The sequence below is a fragment of the Zea mays genome, chromosome 8 (assembly GCF_902167145.1).
Source record: "Zea mays cultivar B73 chromosome 8, Zm-B73-REFERENCE-NAM-5.0, whole genome shotgun sequence".
NCBI classification, from domain to species: Eukaryota; Viridiplantae; Streptophyta; class Magnoliopsida; order Poales; family Poaceae; genus Zea; species Zea mays.
The window spans coordinates 154,854,738-154,870,471 of NC_050103.1; the positions used below are offsets into that span (position 1 = coordinate 154,854,738).

At 43.8% G+C, this 15,734-nt stretch overlaps 1 long non-coding RNA gene across 1 annotated transcript; it reads right to left on the reverse strand.

Annotated features, from left to right (window-relative positions):
* Window positions 1–3,088: 3,088 nt before the first annotated feature.
* On the reverse strand, window positions 3,089–9,450 carry LOC103636178 (uncharacterized). Its single transcript, XR_002264217.3, has 3 exons — window positions 9,109–9,450; window positions 8,925–9,026; window positions 3,089–7,851 (listed from the first exon to the last, which is right to left on the reverse strand). It is a non-coding gene; the product is annotated as an uncharacterized lncRNA (long non-coding RNA).
* Window positions 9,451–15,734: the final 6,284 nt, after the last annotated feature.

Consider the following 15,734-nt stretch of genomic DNA (forward strand, 5'->3'; position numbering starts at 1 on the left):
AATCCTCTCCCAAGTCCGGAATCACTCCAAAACAAATTAGTGACTAGAGAGAGAGAGACTTTTGTGTTCTTTTGAGCTCTTGCGCTTGGATTGCTTTTCTTCTTCCTTCATTTCTTGTTCCCAAGATCATTGCAATCAAAGCAAGAGACACCAATTGTGTGGTGGTCCTTGTAGTGGACTAAGTGTCCCATTTGATTGAGAAGAGAAGCTCACTCGGTCTAGGTGATCGTTTGAGAGAGGGAAAGGGTTGAAAGAGACCCGGTCTTTATAACCACCTCAACGGGGAGTAGGTTTGCAAGAACCGAACCTCGGTAAAACAAATCACCGTGTCATCCGCTCTTATTCGCTTGTGATTTATTTTCGCCCTCTCCTTTGGACTCGACTTTAATTCTAACGCTAACCCCGGCTTGTAGTTGTGCTTAAACTTTATAAATTTCAGATTTGCCTATTCACCCCCCTCTAGGCGACTTTCAATTGGTATCAAAGCTCGGTACTTCATTAAGAGCCTAACCGCTCGAAGTGATGTCGGGAACTCACGCCAAGAAGGGGATGGTGACCGGCGAGAAGCCCGCCACAAGCCACGGGAAGGCTCCATCGGGGGAGTGAAAGGGAATTAGGCTTACACCTATTTCCTAATTGATTTTGGTGGTTGAATTGCCCAACACAAACATTTGGACTAACTAGTTTGCTCTAGTTTATAAGTTCTACAGGTGCCAAAGGTTCACAAAAAGCCAATGAAAAAGACCAAGAAAAGGGTTCAACAAAGAGAGCAGGGGATAACCGAAGGCAACCTGGTCTGGCGCACCGGACTGTCCGGTGCACCACCGGACAGTGTCCGGTGCACCAGGGGACTTGAAGCTAAACTCATCACCTTCGGGAAAACTCAGAGGCGCTCCACTATAATTCACCGGACTGTCCGGTGTACACCGGACATTGTCCGGTGCTCCAAGGAGAAGCGACTCTGAACTCGCCAGCTTCGGGAATCCGCTCCGCTATAATTCACCGGACATGTCCGGTGTACACCGGACTGTCCGGTGTGACAACGGAGCAACGACTACTTCGGCGCCAACGGTCACCTGCAGAGGCATTAAATGCGCGCCAGAGCGCGCAGAAGTCAGGCACGCGCGTGACGGCGCACCGGACAGTCTACAGTACCTGTCCGGTGCACCATCGGACAACCAGGCGACCCCACCAGTCAGAGCTCCAACGGTCGAACCCTAACGACCGGGTGACGTGGCTGGCGCACCGGACAGTGTCCGGTGTACACCGGACTGTCCGGTGTGCCATGCGACATCAGGCTTCACCAACGGCTAGTTTGGTGGTTGGGGCTATAAATACCCCCAACCACCCCTCATTCAAGTCATCCAAGTTTTCACACTTCTACACCTTACAAGAGCTCTAGCATTCAATTCTAGACACACCCAAGTGATCAAATCCTCTCCAATTCCACACAAAGCTTTAGTGACTAGTGAGAGAGACTTGTTGTGTTCTTTTGAGCTCTTGCGCTTGGATTGCTTCTTTGTTTCTCATTTGTTCTTGTGATCAAAACTCAATTGTAACCGAGGCAAGAGACACCAATTGTGTGGTGGTCCTTGCGGGGAGGTTTTGCTCCCGGTTGATTTGAGAAGAGAAGCTCACTCGGTCCGAGGGACCGTTTGAGAGAGGGAAAGGGTTGAAATAGACCCGGCCTTTGTGGTCTCCTCAACGGGGAGTAGGTTTGCGAGAACCGAACCTCGGTAAAACAAATCCTTGCGTCTCACTTCTTCACTCACTCGCGATTTGTTTTCACGCCCTCTCTCGGACTCGTTTCTAGTTCTAACGCTAACCCGGCTTGTAGTTGTGATTAAGTTTGTAAATTTCAGATTCGCCCTATTCACCCCCCCCTCTAGGCGACTTTCAATTGGTATCAGAGCCCTGTGCTTCATTAGAGCCTAACCCCTCGAAGTGATGTCGGGAGATCACGCCAAGAGGGAGATGGAGACCGGCGACAAGCCCGCTACAAGCCACGGGAAAGCTCCATCGGGAGAGTCCCGCAACAAGGGGAAGGAAAAGGAATCCCCTTCACACAAGTCACGTCGGAGAGGTGACAAGCACAAGAAGATGAGGAAGGTGGTCTACTACGAGACCGACATCTCATCTCCATCCACTTCCGGCTCCGACGCGCCGTCCGTCACTTCTAAGCGCCATGAGCGCAAGAAGTTTAGTAAGATTCCCTTACGCTATCCTCGCATTCCTAAGCATACGCCTTTACTTTCCGTCCCATTAGGCAAACCACCAACGTTTGATGGTGAAGATTATGCTAGGTGGAATGATTTAATGCGATTTCACCTAACCTCACTCCACAAAAGTATATGGGATGTTGTTGAGTTTGGTGTACAGGTACCATCCGTAGGGGATGAAGATTATGATGAGGACGAAGTGGCCCAAATCCAACACTTCAACTCCCAAGCCACAACTATACTGCTCGCCTCTCTAAGTCGGGAGGAGTATAACAAAGTGCAAGGGTTGAAAAGTGCTAAGGAGATTTGGGACACACTAAAGACCACACACGAAGGAGACGAGGTGACCAAAATCACCAAGCGGGAAACGATCGAGGGGGAGCTCGGTCGCTTCCGACTTCGCCATGGGGAGGAGCCACAAGACATGTACAACCGGCTCAAAACCTTGGTGAACCAAGTGCGCAACCTCGGGAGCAAGAAATGGGATGACCATGAAATGGTTAAGGTTATTCTTAGATCACTTGTTTTCCTTAACCCTACACAAGTACAATTAATTCGTGGCAATCCTAGATACACACTAATGACTCCCGAGGAAGTAATCAGGAATTTTGTGAGCTTTGAATTGATGATCAAAGGATCAAAGAAGATCAACGAGCTTGACGGCCCCTCCACGTCCGAAGCACAACTGATCGCATTCAAGGCGATGGAAGAAAAGAAGGAGGAATCTACTCCAAGTCGAACAACCATCGACGCCTCCAAGCTCGACAACGAGGAGATGGCGCTCATCATCAAGAGCTTCCGTCAAATCCTCAAGCAAAGGAGGCGGAAGGATTACAAGCCCCGCTCCAAGAAAGTTTGCTACAAATGTGGTAAGCCCGGTCATTTTATTGCAAAATGTCCACTTTCTAGTGACAGTGACAGGGGCGACGACAAGAAGGAGAGAAGAAAGGAGAAGAAGAAGTACTACAAGAAGAAGGGCGGCGATGCCCATGTTTGCCGGGAGTGGGACTCCGACGAGAGCTCCACCGACTCCTCCTCCGACGAGGACGCCGCCAACATCGCCGTCACCAAGGGCCTCCTCTTCCCCAACGTCGGCCATAAGTGCCTCATGGCAAAGGACGGCAAAAAGAAGAAGGTAAAATCAAGATCCTCCACTAAATATGAAACCTCTAGTGATGAGGATGATGCTAGCAATGAGGAGGATAACTTACACATTCTTTTTGCCAACCTAAACATGCAACAAAAAGAAAAATTAAATGAATTGATTAGTGCTATTCATGAGAAGGATGATCTCTTGGACACCCAAGAGGATTTCCTTAAGAAAGAGAACAAAAAGCATGTTAAGGTTAAAAATGCTTACGCTCTAGAAGTAGAAAAATGTGAAAAACTATCTAATGAGCTAAGCACTTGCCATGAGACTATTGACAACCTTAGAAATGAGAATGCTAATTTGTTAGCTAAGGTTGATTCAAATGTTTGTGATGTTTCAATTGCCAATCTTAGAAATGATAATGATGATTTGCTTGCTAAGATTGAAGAATTAAACATTTCTCTTACTAGCCTTAGAAATGAGAATGAAAAATTGCTTGCTAAGGCTAAAGAACTAAATGTTTGCAATGTTACAATTTCCGATCTTAGAGATAAAAATAATATATTGCGTGCTAAGATTGTTGAACTTAATTCTTGCAAACCCTCTACATCTACCACTGAGCATGTCACTATTTGCACTAGCTGTAGAGATGTTGATGTTAATGCTATACATGATCACATGGCTTTAATTAAACAAAAAAATGATCATATAGCAAAATTAGATGCTAAAATTGCCGAGCATGACTTAGAAAACGAAAAATTTAAATTTGCTAGAAGCATGCTCTATAGTGGGAGACGCCCTGGCATTAAGGATAGCATTGGTTTCCAAAAGGGGGATGAAAGTCGCCTAGAGGGGGGGTGAATAGGGCGAAACTGAAATTCTCAAAAATAATCACAACTACAAGCCGGGTTAGCGTTAGAAATGTAATAGAGTCCGCGAGAGAGGGCGCAAAACAAATCGCAAGCGAATAATGAAGTGAGACAAGCGGATTTGTTTTACCGAGGTTCGGTTCTCTCAAACCTACTCCCCGTTGAGGAGGCCACAAAGGCCGGGTCTCTTTCAACCCTTCCCTCTCTCAAACGGTCCCTCGGACCGAGTGAGCTTTCTCTTCTCAAATCAACCGGGAGCAAAACCTCCCCGCAAGGACCACCACACAATTGGTGTCTCTTGCCTTGGTTACAAGTGAGTATTGATCACAAGAAAGAATGAAAGAGAGAAAGCAATCCAAGCGCAAGAGCTCAAATGAACACGGCAAATCACTCTCACTAGTCACTTAGGCTTTGTATGGAATTGGAGAGGATTTGATCTCTTTGGGTGTGTCTAGAATTGAATGCCTAGCTCTTGTAGGTGGTTGAGAAGTGGAAAACTTGGATACCATGAATGGTGGGGTGGTTGGGGTATTTATAGCTCCAACCACCAAACATGACCGTTGGTGGAGGCCGTCTGTTCGATGGCACACCGGACAGTCCGGTGCACACCGGACAGTCCGGTGCCCCAGCCACGTCACCAGTGCCGTTGGAAATTGACCGTTGGAGTTCTGACTTCTGGGCCCGCCTTGATGTCCGGTGGCGCACCGGACATGTACTGTAGGATGTCCGGTGCGACAGCATGGGCGTGCCTGACCTCTGCGCGCGCTGGCGCGCAATAAATGCGCTGCAGGTAGCCGTTGGCGCCTGAAGTAGCCGTTGCTCCGCAGATGCACCGGACAGTCCGGTGCACACCGGACAGTCCGGTGCACACCGGACAGTCCGGTGAATTATAGCGGAGCGGCTGGAGTGAAAACCCGAGGCTGGCGAGTTCCTGAGGACGACCTCCCTTGGAGCACCGGACACTGTCCGGTGAATTTTAGCGGAGTGCCCTCTAGAAATTCCCGAAGCCGAGCAGTTCGAAGTTGGAGTCCCCTGGTGCACCGGACATGTCCGGTGGCACACCGGACAGTCCGGTGCGCCAGACCAGAGAAGCCTTCTGTTGCTCCTTTGCTCTTGTGTTGAACCCAACTTTTGGTCTTTTTATTGGCTAAGTGTGAACCTTTTGCACCTGTATAACTTATACACTAGAGCAAACTAGTTAGTCCAAAGATTTGTGTTGGGCAATTCAACCACCAAAATTATTTAGGGACTAGGTGTAAGCCTAATTCCCTTTCAATCTCCCCCTTTTTGGTGATTGATGCCAACACAAAACAAAGCAAATATAGAAGTGCATAATTGAACTAGTTTGCATAATGTAAGTGCAAAGGTTGCTTGGAATTGAGCCAATATGAATACTTACATGATACGCATGGATTGTTTCTTTGTTTTTGACATATTGGACCACATTTTGCACCATATGTTTTGTTTTTGCAAAAATCTTTTGTAAATCTTTTCAAAGTTCTTTTGCAAATAGTCAAAGGTAAATGAATAAGAGTTTGCAAGGCATTTTCAAGTTTTGAAATTTTCTCCCCCTGTTTCAAATGTCTTTCCTTTGACTAAACAAAACTCCCCCTGAATGAAATCATCCTCTTAGTTTTCAAGAGGGTTTTGATGATTAAAGTTGAAAAACTATTTTCTCCCCCTTTTGAACTCAATAAGATACCAACTGAAAAAAATGCTCTTGGAAAATACTAAGTTTTTGAAATTGGTGGTGGTGCGGTCCTTTTGCTTTGGGCTCAACCTTTCTCCCCCTTTGGCATGAATCGCCAAAAACGGAATCATTAGAGCCCTTTTGTTGACTATTTTCTCCCCTTTGGCAAATGAAACATATGAGTGAGGATTATACCAAAGACGGAGAGTGGAGTGGAAGCCTTGTCTTCGCCGAAGACTCCAATTCCCTTTCAATATACCTATGACTTGGTTTGAAATACACTTGAAAACACATTAGTCATAGCATATATAAAAGAGACATGATCAAAGGTATACTTATGAGTGTGGCAGCCCTCCCAAGTTATCGAGCCCACATGCACCAATCCTTGCCTTGATGGCCTCAGATGGCTATGCACGTGTACCAGGTAACTTAAGAAGGCTATCACGAGTTCAACAACTTGAACTCATCATCCCAAGGATCTCCCACCATACATGCATATTACAGTAATCACATTCGATACACACAGTTCGGAGATAAGAGCGGAAGACTTTTACAAAAATATTCTTTTCATTTCTAAAACTGAAGGTTATTACATAGGAAGAGTTACATTTATTACAAGTCCTGATATACTCAAAGTGCATAACTTATTACACTAGCAGGAAGGTAGGAACCCTCCAAACCTTATACACAAGCCTAACTAATCCTCATCTAGAACTGGAAGCGCCCTCCAGCCTCATGAACACATAGAGAACTCCTCATCACCTACAACAACATGGGTTCGAAAACCCTGAGTACGGAGTGTACTTTCGCAAGTCTTACCCGACTAAGGAAAAATGACTGTCAAGGATATGCCGGTTAAATAGGAATCAAGGAAAAGGCTTTAGCAAGAATCAACTTAGATACTTTTGCAGAAATAGCTTACTAAAGTGAGTCCTTACTTTCAATATTTTAACGCCAGATTAAATATTAATAGACTCTGTTTGCATCTAGTCTAATCTCACCATCTCATCAATACAACATCATTTTTATTCATGAGGTTCACATCCTGACTTAGGTTGCAGGGCAGCGATCAAGTCTCCACTCTCCGGGGATATAACGGCGATCCGAATCGATTTACTCAGCTGAGGATCTCTAACCACACGACATATGTAGCACTTAACCCTTGCATATGTCTACCGTTCCCACGGATCCTCTACTGCATGAACAGGTCCGCGCCACCCGAGAGCGCACCACCCCTTTTAGGCGGTCCTTTGCCAAGAGGGTACGTGCCACTCTCGCCATCTCTCCACTCCCAGTGCGCGATTGTCTTTTCATGTATGGAATAACCGGGTTCAAGCTTACCCTGTCCCATATCCAGGGCATGTGGCCAGTTAAGATAGTCCTTGATCATACAGGCCTACATACGCATCCAATCCTTAATTAACCTGGGTAGAACATCACTTGTTCCTAGCCCAAGTCCCGATTTAAGTACTTCCATCCTTAGAATTGTTTGTGTTCCTTAGGATGAAAAGAGCACATTATAGAGAACTTTGCAGTAAGATCCCACCATGCTCCCAATGAAAATATTCTTGCAGGTAGAAGCCATCCTTCCTCATGATAACCCCTGAGCTAGGCATTAATGCAAAAGACAACCTCTATCCACAAGATCTAAGCAGAGCTAAGCATTTTTGTAAATCATATTTTGATACTTCACCAGAAGTATCTATAAAGGTATGGATATCAAGGTAGGCAATGCATCCAATAATTTCCAAGCAACTCCTATAAACTTAATGCTCATTTCACTAGACTTAAATGTATAAAAGTCTTTTTAAAAATACAAGGAAGGGGTAAATGCACCGGGGCTTGCCTTTGTTGCAGAGACGGAGGTCTAAATCCCTCTATTAAACCCCAGTTAGATGGCTCCCATCACTTGATGAGCAGGCACTGAAGCAGACTCCTCTTCAGAAACCACTTCTTGAATTTTATCATCTTCTTCTGGGAATTCTACATGTAAAGATATGAACATAAATGCTTATGCTGATGCAACTTGAAAAGAAAATACTAAAAAGCATCACAAGACTTACACCTCGCTAAAGGTGCACACAAAAACTAACAAAACCTTAAGAGAGCTAAATACTCTAATATCACAACTCAATCATACTATGGCAGCCAGCAAGGATGAGGTGATATTCTTCAGTTACTCCCAATATAGACACTAGTTTACTAAATCAGCCACCTTCCACTAAATTTGTTTTCAGTTTTCTGAAACAGCACACCACTAAGCCTGACAGAGGGTTTTGGCACTTACTTTTCTCTAAATTCTCTACGGTAGCAAGCCAACTCTTTGCATCAAATTTGTTGTGCATGATATGGTCTCCCATCTTGCTGTGGAATCCCTAACCCAATTCTACTTGAAGTAATCACCACAGAGCTCCAAAGGTGGTTAAAAACTCACTGAACCATAATAACAGTCGACTGAACAGTCTGCATTCCATATGCCTGGCAGGGGTAATTAGGACACCAATTACTGCCAACCCTGTGTAACACCCAGTCCATTTCTCTTTAGAAAACTTATTCACCTTACTATGGTATCCAACCTTTACACATGGAGTATGACTCATAACTCTAGAAATTAAATTCTAAAGAGCTCTAAAATTGGTTGAACAACACCCTGAAACTGATTTTTAGTGAACTGATACAGCCCACTCCTAGTCTGACAGGGAAGGTTTGGAGGTATTTTACTCCCAAATTTCTGTAGAACCATGTCTATCTTACTTTAGTAAACTTATTTACTTCACTTTGCTCTACACTTTTGCTAAATAATTCTTAGTCCAAAACCACTAGGATGGGTCACAATAAAGCTCTAAACTTGGTACCATTCACTGATGTTCAGATTTTCAGCTCTGAATAAACTAAGTCAATAGCAATCCAAACACAGAAATTCAGATGCTGAATTAAACTAAGTCTGAATTCCAACAACCCTGACAGCTTATCTTTGAGCAAATTTTACACCTAGTTTCCAATATCAGACAGTGGTAGAATTCAACCAAATGTCGTGGGGAACATTAGTGACATACCTAAACTTTGGTGCTCACAAGGAATCGACCGGAGAAAGCGTGAGTTGTTCGGTCAACGCAGAGGCTGTTCACGGCTCCGGTCTGCGGTGGCACAACTCCGTTCTGAGCAGCACAAGACTCTAGAATTAGGAAACCCAGTTCGGTGAGTTTCACTAATCTAGGGAGATTACCGAACAAGGTTCACCTGGGTAACAAACTTCTCGAGATACTCTGACCATGGCGAGGTGGAAGGATGGTTGCTGTGGCACCAGAGTACCAGACAATGGAATGGCACTTGATGAACTGAACAAAGCCGACGCGGAGGCTAAGGAGATGAACTCAGGCTTGTACACACCTTCACAGAGATGCCCAAGGATCCAACTAAAGCTTGAGACAACAGGGCTCCCTGGACAAACACTTAAATAAGGGATGGCGCTGGGGCAGGTTGACTGGACCTGGCGTGAGGACACGAGAGTGGACAGACAGACACCGAATGGACACTACTGGGGTTAGCCGTCGGGCATGTTTGACACCTCATCACAGCAGCGAATCGGTCCAAGTTATGCCCCCCAAGGTTCTCACTTATCTCCCATCTTCCCCTAGATTCTATAGCTGCGACGATATTTTCTTCAGATTTTTTTGCTGTGCACTGAACTGCTCAAGTCCGACTGAACCCCTTTGTTTAGCCCCCACCTTTCTCACTATTCCAAATAAGGGTAGCTCAAGCCTTTCTAAACAAACTTGTTGTCCAACCATTGCTCTTTAGGTTTACTATGAAAATCCAAGACTCAAAATGTGTAGACCACAAGATATGCGGCTCTGAAGTTGGCTATAGCTCACTGAAAACCAAGTTCCATTCTCTGAATTTACAGAATCAGCCAACGTTGCCTCCTTGCATACCTCCCTATTTAGCTGCCTTGATCACCCAATTTCACTTAACAACAGACCTCTCCCCTTTAACCAAAGTGATTCTCCATGCATAGCTCTTCCTCTTTTGCATAACAACTCATGGTTGAAAATATATAGAACAAGAGTTGTGGCGATCCAAAGTTGCCCCCATCACTCTGCACTCCTGTCAGTTAACTGAACTCACTAACTGACAGAGGAAGTTCAGGTGTACTTTATTCCTAATTGTGTATAGTACCAAGCCCATCTCTTTTTAGGAAAATTGTTCACTGTAATATGGTCTTTAAACGTACTACACAAAGCATGGTTCATAGCTCTATGGATCAAATACTAGAGAGCTCCAAAGTTGGGCTCATCACACTGAAACTGATTTTCAGTTGACTGAAACAGCCTGCTGCACCATCTGCATCTCCCTGTTCAAGCCTTGTTATTGCACAACTTCACATGGCAACAAACCCATCTCTGTTAACCAAAAGTATTCTCCAACTATAGCTCTATTAGTTTGTTGCAGCAGTCCAAGACCAAAAATGCAGGGATCAAAAGTTACAGTGCCCCAAACAGCTTCCAAACTCACTAAATCTCCTAGCAATAGTCAACTAAATGAGTCCTCTCTCAAGTGTGACAGAGAACCTTTGGAGACACATTACTCCCACTTTTATGTAGCACCAGCCTAGCACTGCTTAAATAAGTTTGTTCTCCTAGATATGGTCTTCCATTTTTCTGTAAAGTCTTCTGTCCAAAATTACCAGGATTTGGAACAATAGAGCTCCAAACAGAGCACCAAACTGTAAATTCAGGTTTTAGTGATCTGCACAAAAATTCAGTTTGTGCACACTAACAGTCCATTTTCAGTCTACTTTTTCTCCACTTTTTGTGTAAGATCATATCCATCACCCATAAAGACATTTGTACACCAACTTATGGTATTCAATTCCTCTATAGAAACCATAGTTCAAAACCTTATGGATTATGCACAAGGAAGCTCCAAAGTCTGTCACAATCACTGAAATTCAGACTTATATACCATTCCAAATCTGAAAATTCAGAATTCAGCCACCTAGCTGACAGTCCAACTTTGAACACCTTTTTCTCCTAGTTGTATATAGTTCCAGGGCTGTGACACTTAATAACAGTTGTTTTCTTATACTTATTCTACAGGTTTGCTATAGCAGTCATTAACCAAAACCTCTTGGATTCCAAACTACAATAGCTCAAAGTTTGCTCCAATTGCTGAAATTCAGACTCTGAATTCTACCAAGTCTGAAATCCAGAAAGTCTGTTAGCTCTACTTTGGACCAGTTTTTCTCTAAGTTCCAAATAGCTTTAGAGCTAGGTGACTCAACCAAACTTATACTCCTCATGTAGCTCTATAACTTTGTTATAATGACCATCTTCTAAATGGTTTTAGATCAGAAGTTACAAGGTTTCAAATTTGACTAGTTTATATTATTTTCAGCAATTCCAAAATGAACCCAAAACTGAATTTTTGTACTTAACTCCAAAATCTTCCACACAACTTGGGAATCTACAAATAAGAAACATATCCACTTTTTCAAGCTCTACAACTTTGGTATATGAACTTTTAACCAATCCTTTCTAGATTTTAAATTCCACCTTTGGGCAAGTTTAGGGCTTATAGATACTCAACCACCCTAAGTGCTTCACCACTTCTAATCCACATATCAAAAGCAAACTTCTCCATTCTCCTAAAGAAAAGTTACTCCTTAGTCTCAAATCCAACTTTGGTATATATAACGGTGATCCAAAGTATCCTTGGTTTAGGAGTTGTTTGCTTACACATAATTGCAAACAAACTTTCAACCCTCACATTAAGGTTCCTAAGTTGATCCTTCAGCTCAAGTGTTCCTTCCACTTGATCTCCCTTTGAAAACAAAGTTGCTCTAGGTTCTAAGTCTTACCATTAATACTTTAAATTCCAAGCCAACTTATTACTTGCTCAGGAGACGACTTTTCTTCCCATGTCTTAAGCAAAGTTCTTAATCTGAGCCCTATACTCTAATACACAACACGACATTCATTGATTTTTTTTTACCTAGTGAATGCATTCTAGGTATATCAAACAAGATAATGCAAATGCTTATGATGACATGTCAGAGTTTTAGTTAACGTAACACCAGGGGTGTTACAATGAGCCATGTGTGCAAGTTTAGCAAAAGAAATTCCTAGAATCAAGAATATTAAGCTCATGCCTAAGTCTGGTAAAAGATTGTTCATCAAGTGGCTTGGTAAAGATATCGGCTAATTGATCTTTAGTGTTAATGTATGAAATCTCGATATCCCCCTTTTGTTGGTGATCCCTAAGAAAATGATACCGAATGACTATGTGTTTAGTGCGGCTATGCTCAACGGGATTATCCGCCATGCGGATTGCACTCTCATTATCACATAGAAGAGGAACTTTGGTTAGTTTGTAACCGTAGTCCCGCAGGGTTTGCCTCATCCAAAGCAATTGCGCGCAACAATGGCCTGCGGCAATGTACTCGGCTTCGGCGGTAGAAAGAGCGACCGAATTTTGCTTCTTTGAAGCCCAAGACACCAAGGATCTTCCCAAGAACTGGCAAGTCCCCGATGTGCTCTTCCTATTAATCTTGCACCCCGCCCAATCGGCATCCGAATAACCAATCAAATCAAATGTGGATCCCCGAGGGTACCAAAGCCTAAACTTAGGAGTATAAGCTAAATATCTCAAGATTCGTTTTACGGCCGTAAGGTGTGATTCCTTAGGGTCGGCTTGGAATCTTGCACACATGCAAACGGAAAGCATAATGTCCGGTCGAGATGCACATAAATAAAGCAATGAACCAATCATCGACCGGTATACCTTTTGATCCACGGACTTACCTCCCGTGTCGAGGTCGAGATGCTCATTTGTTCCCATGGGAGTCTTGATGGGCTTGGCATCCTTCATTCCAAACTTGCTTAGAATGTCTTGAGTATACTTTGTTTGGCAAATGAATGTGCCCTCTTGGAGTTGTTTGACTTGAAATCCTAGAAAATACTTCAACTCCCCCATCATAGACATCTCGAATTTCTTTGTCATGATCCTACTAAATTCTTCACATGTAGATTCGTTAGTAGACCCAAATATAATATCATCAACATAAATTTGGCATACAAACAAATCATTGTCAAGAGTTTTAGTGAATAAAGTAGGATCGGCTTTGCCGACTTTGAAGCCATTTGAAATAAGGAAATCTCTAAGGCATTCATACCATGCTCTTGGGGCTTGCTTGAGCCCATAAAGCGCCTTAGAGAGCCTATAAACATGGTTAGGGTACTCACTGTCTTCAAAGCCGGGAGGTTGCTCAACATAGACCTCCTCCTTGATTGGTCCATTGAGGAAGGCACTCTTCACGTCCATTTGATAAAGCTTGAAGCCATGGTAAGTAGCATAGGCCAATAATATGCGAATTGACTCAAGCCTAGCTACGGGTGCATAGGTTTCACCAAAATCCAAACCTTCGACTTGTGAATACCCCTTGGCCACGAGTCGAGCTTTGTTCCTTGTCACCACACCATGCTCGTCTTGCTTGTTGCGGAAGACCCACTTGGTTCCTACAACATTTTGATTAGGACGTGGAACTAAATGCCATACCTCATTCCTTGTGAAATTGTTGAGCTCCTCTTGCATCGCCATCACCCAATCCGAATCTTGAAGTGCTTCCTCTACCCTGTGCGGCTCAATAGAGGAAACAAAAGAGTAATGTTCACAAAAATGTGCAACACGAGATCGAGTGGTTACCCCCTTATGAATGTCGCCGAGGATGGTGTCGACGGGGTGATCTCGTTGTATTGCTTGGTGGACTCTTGGGTGTGGCGGCCTTGGTTGTTCATCCTCCTTGTCTTCATCATTTGCATCTCCCCCTTGATCGTTGCCGTCATTTTGAGGTGGCTCATCTTCTTGATCTTCTTGTTCAACATCTTGAGCCTCATCCACAATTTGAGTTGGTGGAGATGCTTGCATGGAGGAGGATGGTTGATCTTGTGCATGTGGAGGCTCTTCGGATTCCTTAGGACACACATCCCCAATGGACATGTTCCTTAGCGTTATGCATGGAGCCTGTTCTTCACCTATCTCATCAAGATCAACTTGCTCTTCTTGAGAGCCGTTAGTCTCATCAAACACAACATCACAAGAAACTTCAACAAGTCCTGAGGACTTGTTAAAGACTCTATATGCCCTTGTGTTTGAGTCATAACCTAGTAAAAAGCCTTCTACAGTTTTAGGTGCAAATTTAGATTTTCTACCTCTCTTAACAAGAATAAAGCATTTGCTACCAAAAACTCTAAAATATGAAATATTGGGCTTTTTACCGGTTAGGAGTTCATAGGATGTCTTCTTGAGGATTCGGTGAAGATATAACCGATTGATGGCATAGCAGGCGGTGTTGACCGCCTCGGCCCAAAACCGGTCCGGTGTCTTGTACTCATCAAGCATGGTTCTTGCCATGTCCAATAGAGTTCGATTCTTCCTCTCCACTACACCATTTTGTTGTGGAGTGTAGGGAGAAGAGAACTCATGCTTGATGCCCTCCTCCTCAAGGAAGCCTTCAATTTGTGAGTTCTTGAACTCCGTCCCGTTGTCGCTTCTAATTTTCTTGATCCTTAAGCCGAACTCATTTTGAGCCCGTCTCAAGAATCCCTTTAAGGTTTCTTGGGTATGAGATTTGTCCTGCAAAAAGAACACCCAAGTGAAGCGAGAATAATCATCCACAATAACTAGGCAGTACTTACTCCCGCCGATGCTTATGTAAGCAATCGGGCCGAATAAATCCATGTGTAGGAGCTCCAGTGGCCTGTCACTAGTCATGATGTTCTTGTGTGGATGATGGGTGCCAACTTGCTTCCCGGCTTGGCATGCGCTACAAATCCTGTCTTTCTCAAAATGAACATTGGTTAGTCCCAAAATGTGTTCTCCCTTTAGAAGCTTGTGAAGATTCTTCATTCCAACATGGGCTAGTCGGCGGTGCCAGAGCCAACCCAAGTTAGTCTTAGCAACCAAGCAAGTGTCGAGTTCAGCTCTATCAAAATCTACCAAGTATAGCTGACCCTCTAACACTCCCTTAAATGCTATTGAATCATCACTTCTTCTAAAGACAGTAACACCTACATCAGTAAATAGACAGTTGTAGCCCATTTGACATAATTGGGATACGGAAAGCAAATTGTAATCTAATGAATCAACAAGAAAAACATTTGAAATGGAATGGTCAGGAGATATAGCAATTTTACCCAATCCTTTGACCAAACCTTGATTTCCATCCCCGAATGTGATAGCTCGTTGGGGATCTTGGTTTTTCTCATATGAGGAGAACATCTTCTTCTCCCCTGTCATGTGGTTTGTGCACCCGCTGTCGAGTATCCAACTTGAGCCCCCGGATGCATAAACCTACAAAACAATTTTAGTTCTTGATTTTAGGTACCCAAACGGTTTTGGGTCCTTTGGCATTAGACACAAGAACTTTGGGTACCCAAACACAAGTCTTTGATCCCTTGTGTTTGCCCCCAACAAACTTGGCAACGACCTTGCCGGATTTGTTAGTCAAAACATAGGATGCATCAAAAGTTTTAAATGAAATGCTATGTTCATTTGATGCATTTGGAGTTTTCTTTCTAGGCAACTTAGCACGGGTTGGTTGCCTAGAGCTAGATGTCTCACCCTTATACATAAAAGCATGATTAGGGCCAGAGTGAGACTTCCTAGAATGAGTTCTCCTAATTTTGCTCTCAGGATAGTCGGCAGGGTACAAAATGTAACCCTCGTTATCCTGAGGCATGGGAGCCTTGCCCTTAACAAAGTTAGATAAATTCTTTGGAGGGGCATTAAGTTTGACATTGTCTCCCCTTTGGAAGCCAATACCATCCTTGATGCCAGGGCGTCTCCCACTATAGAGCATACTTCTA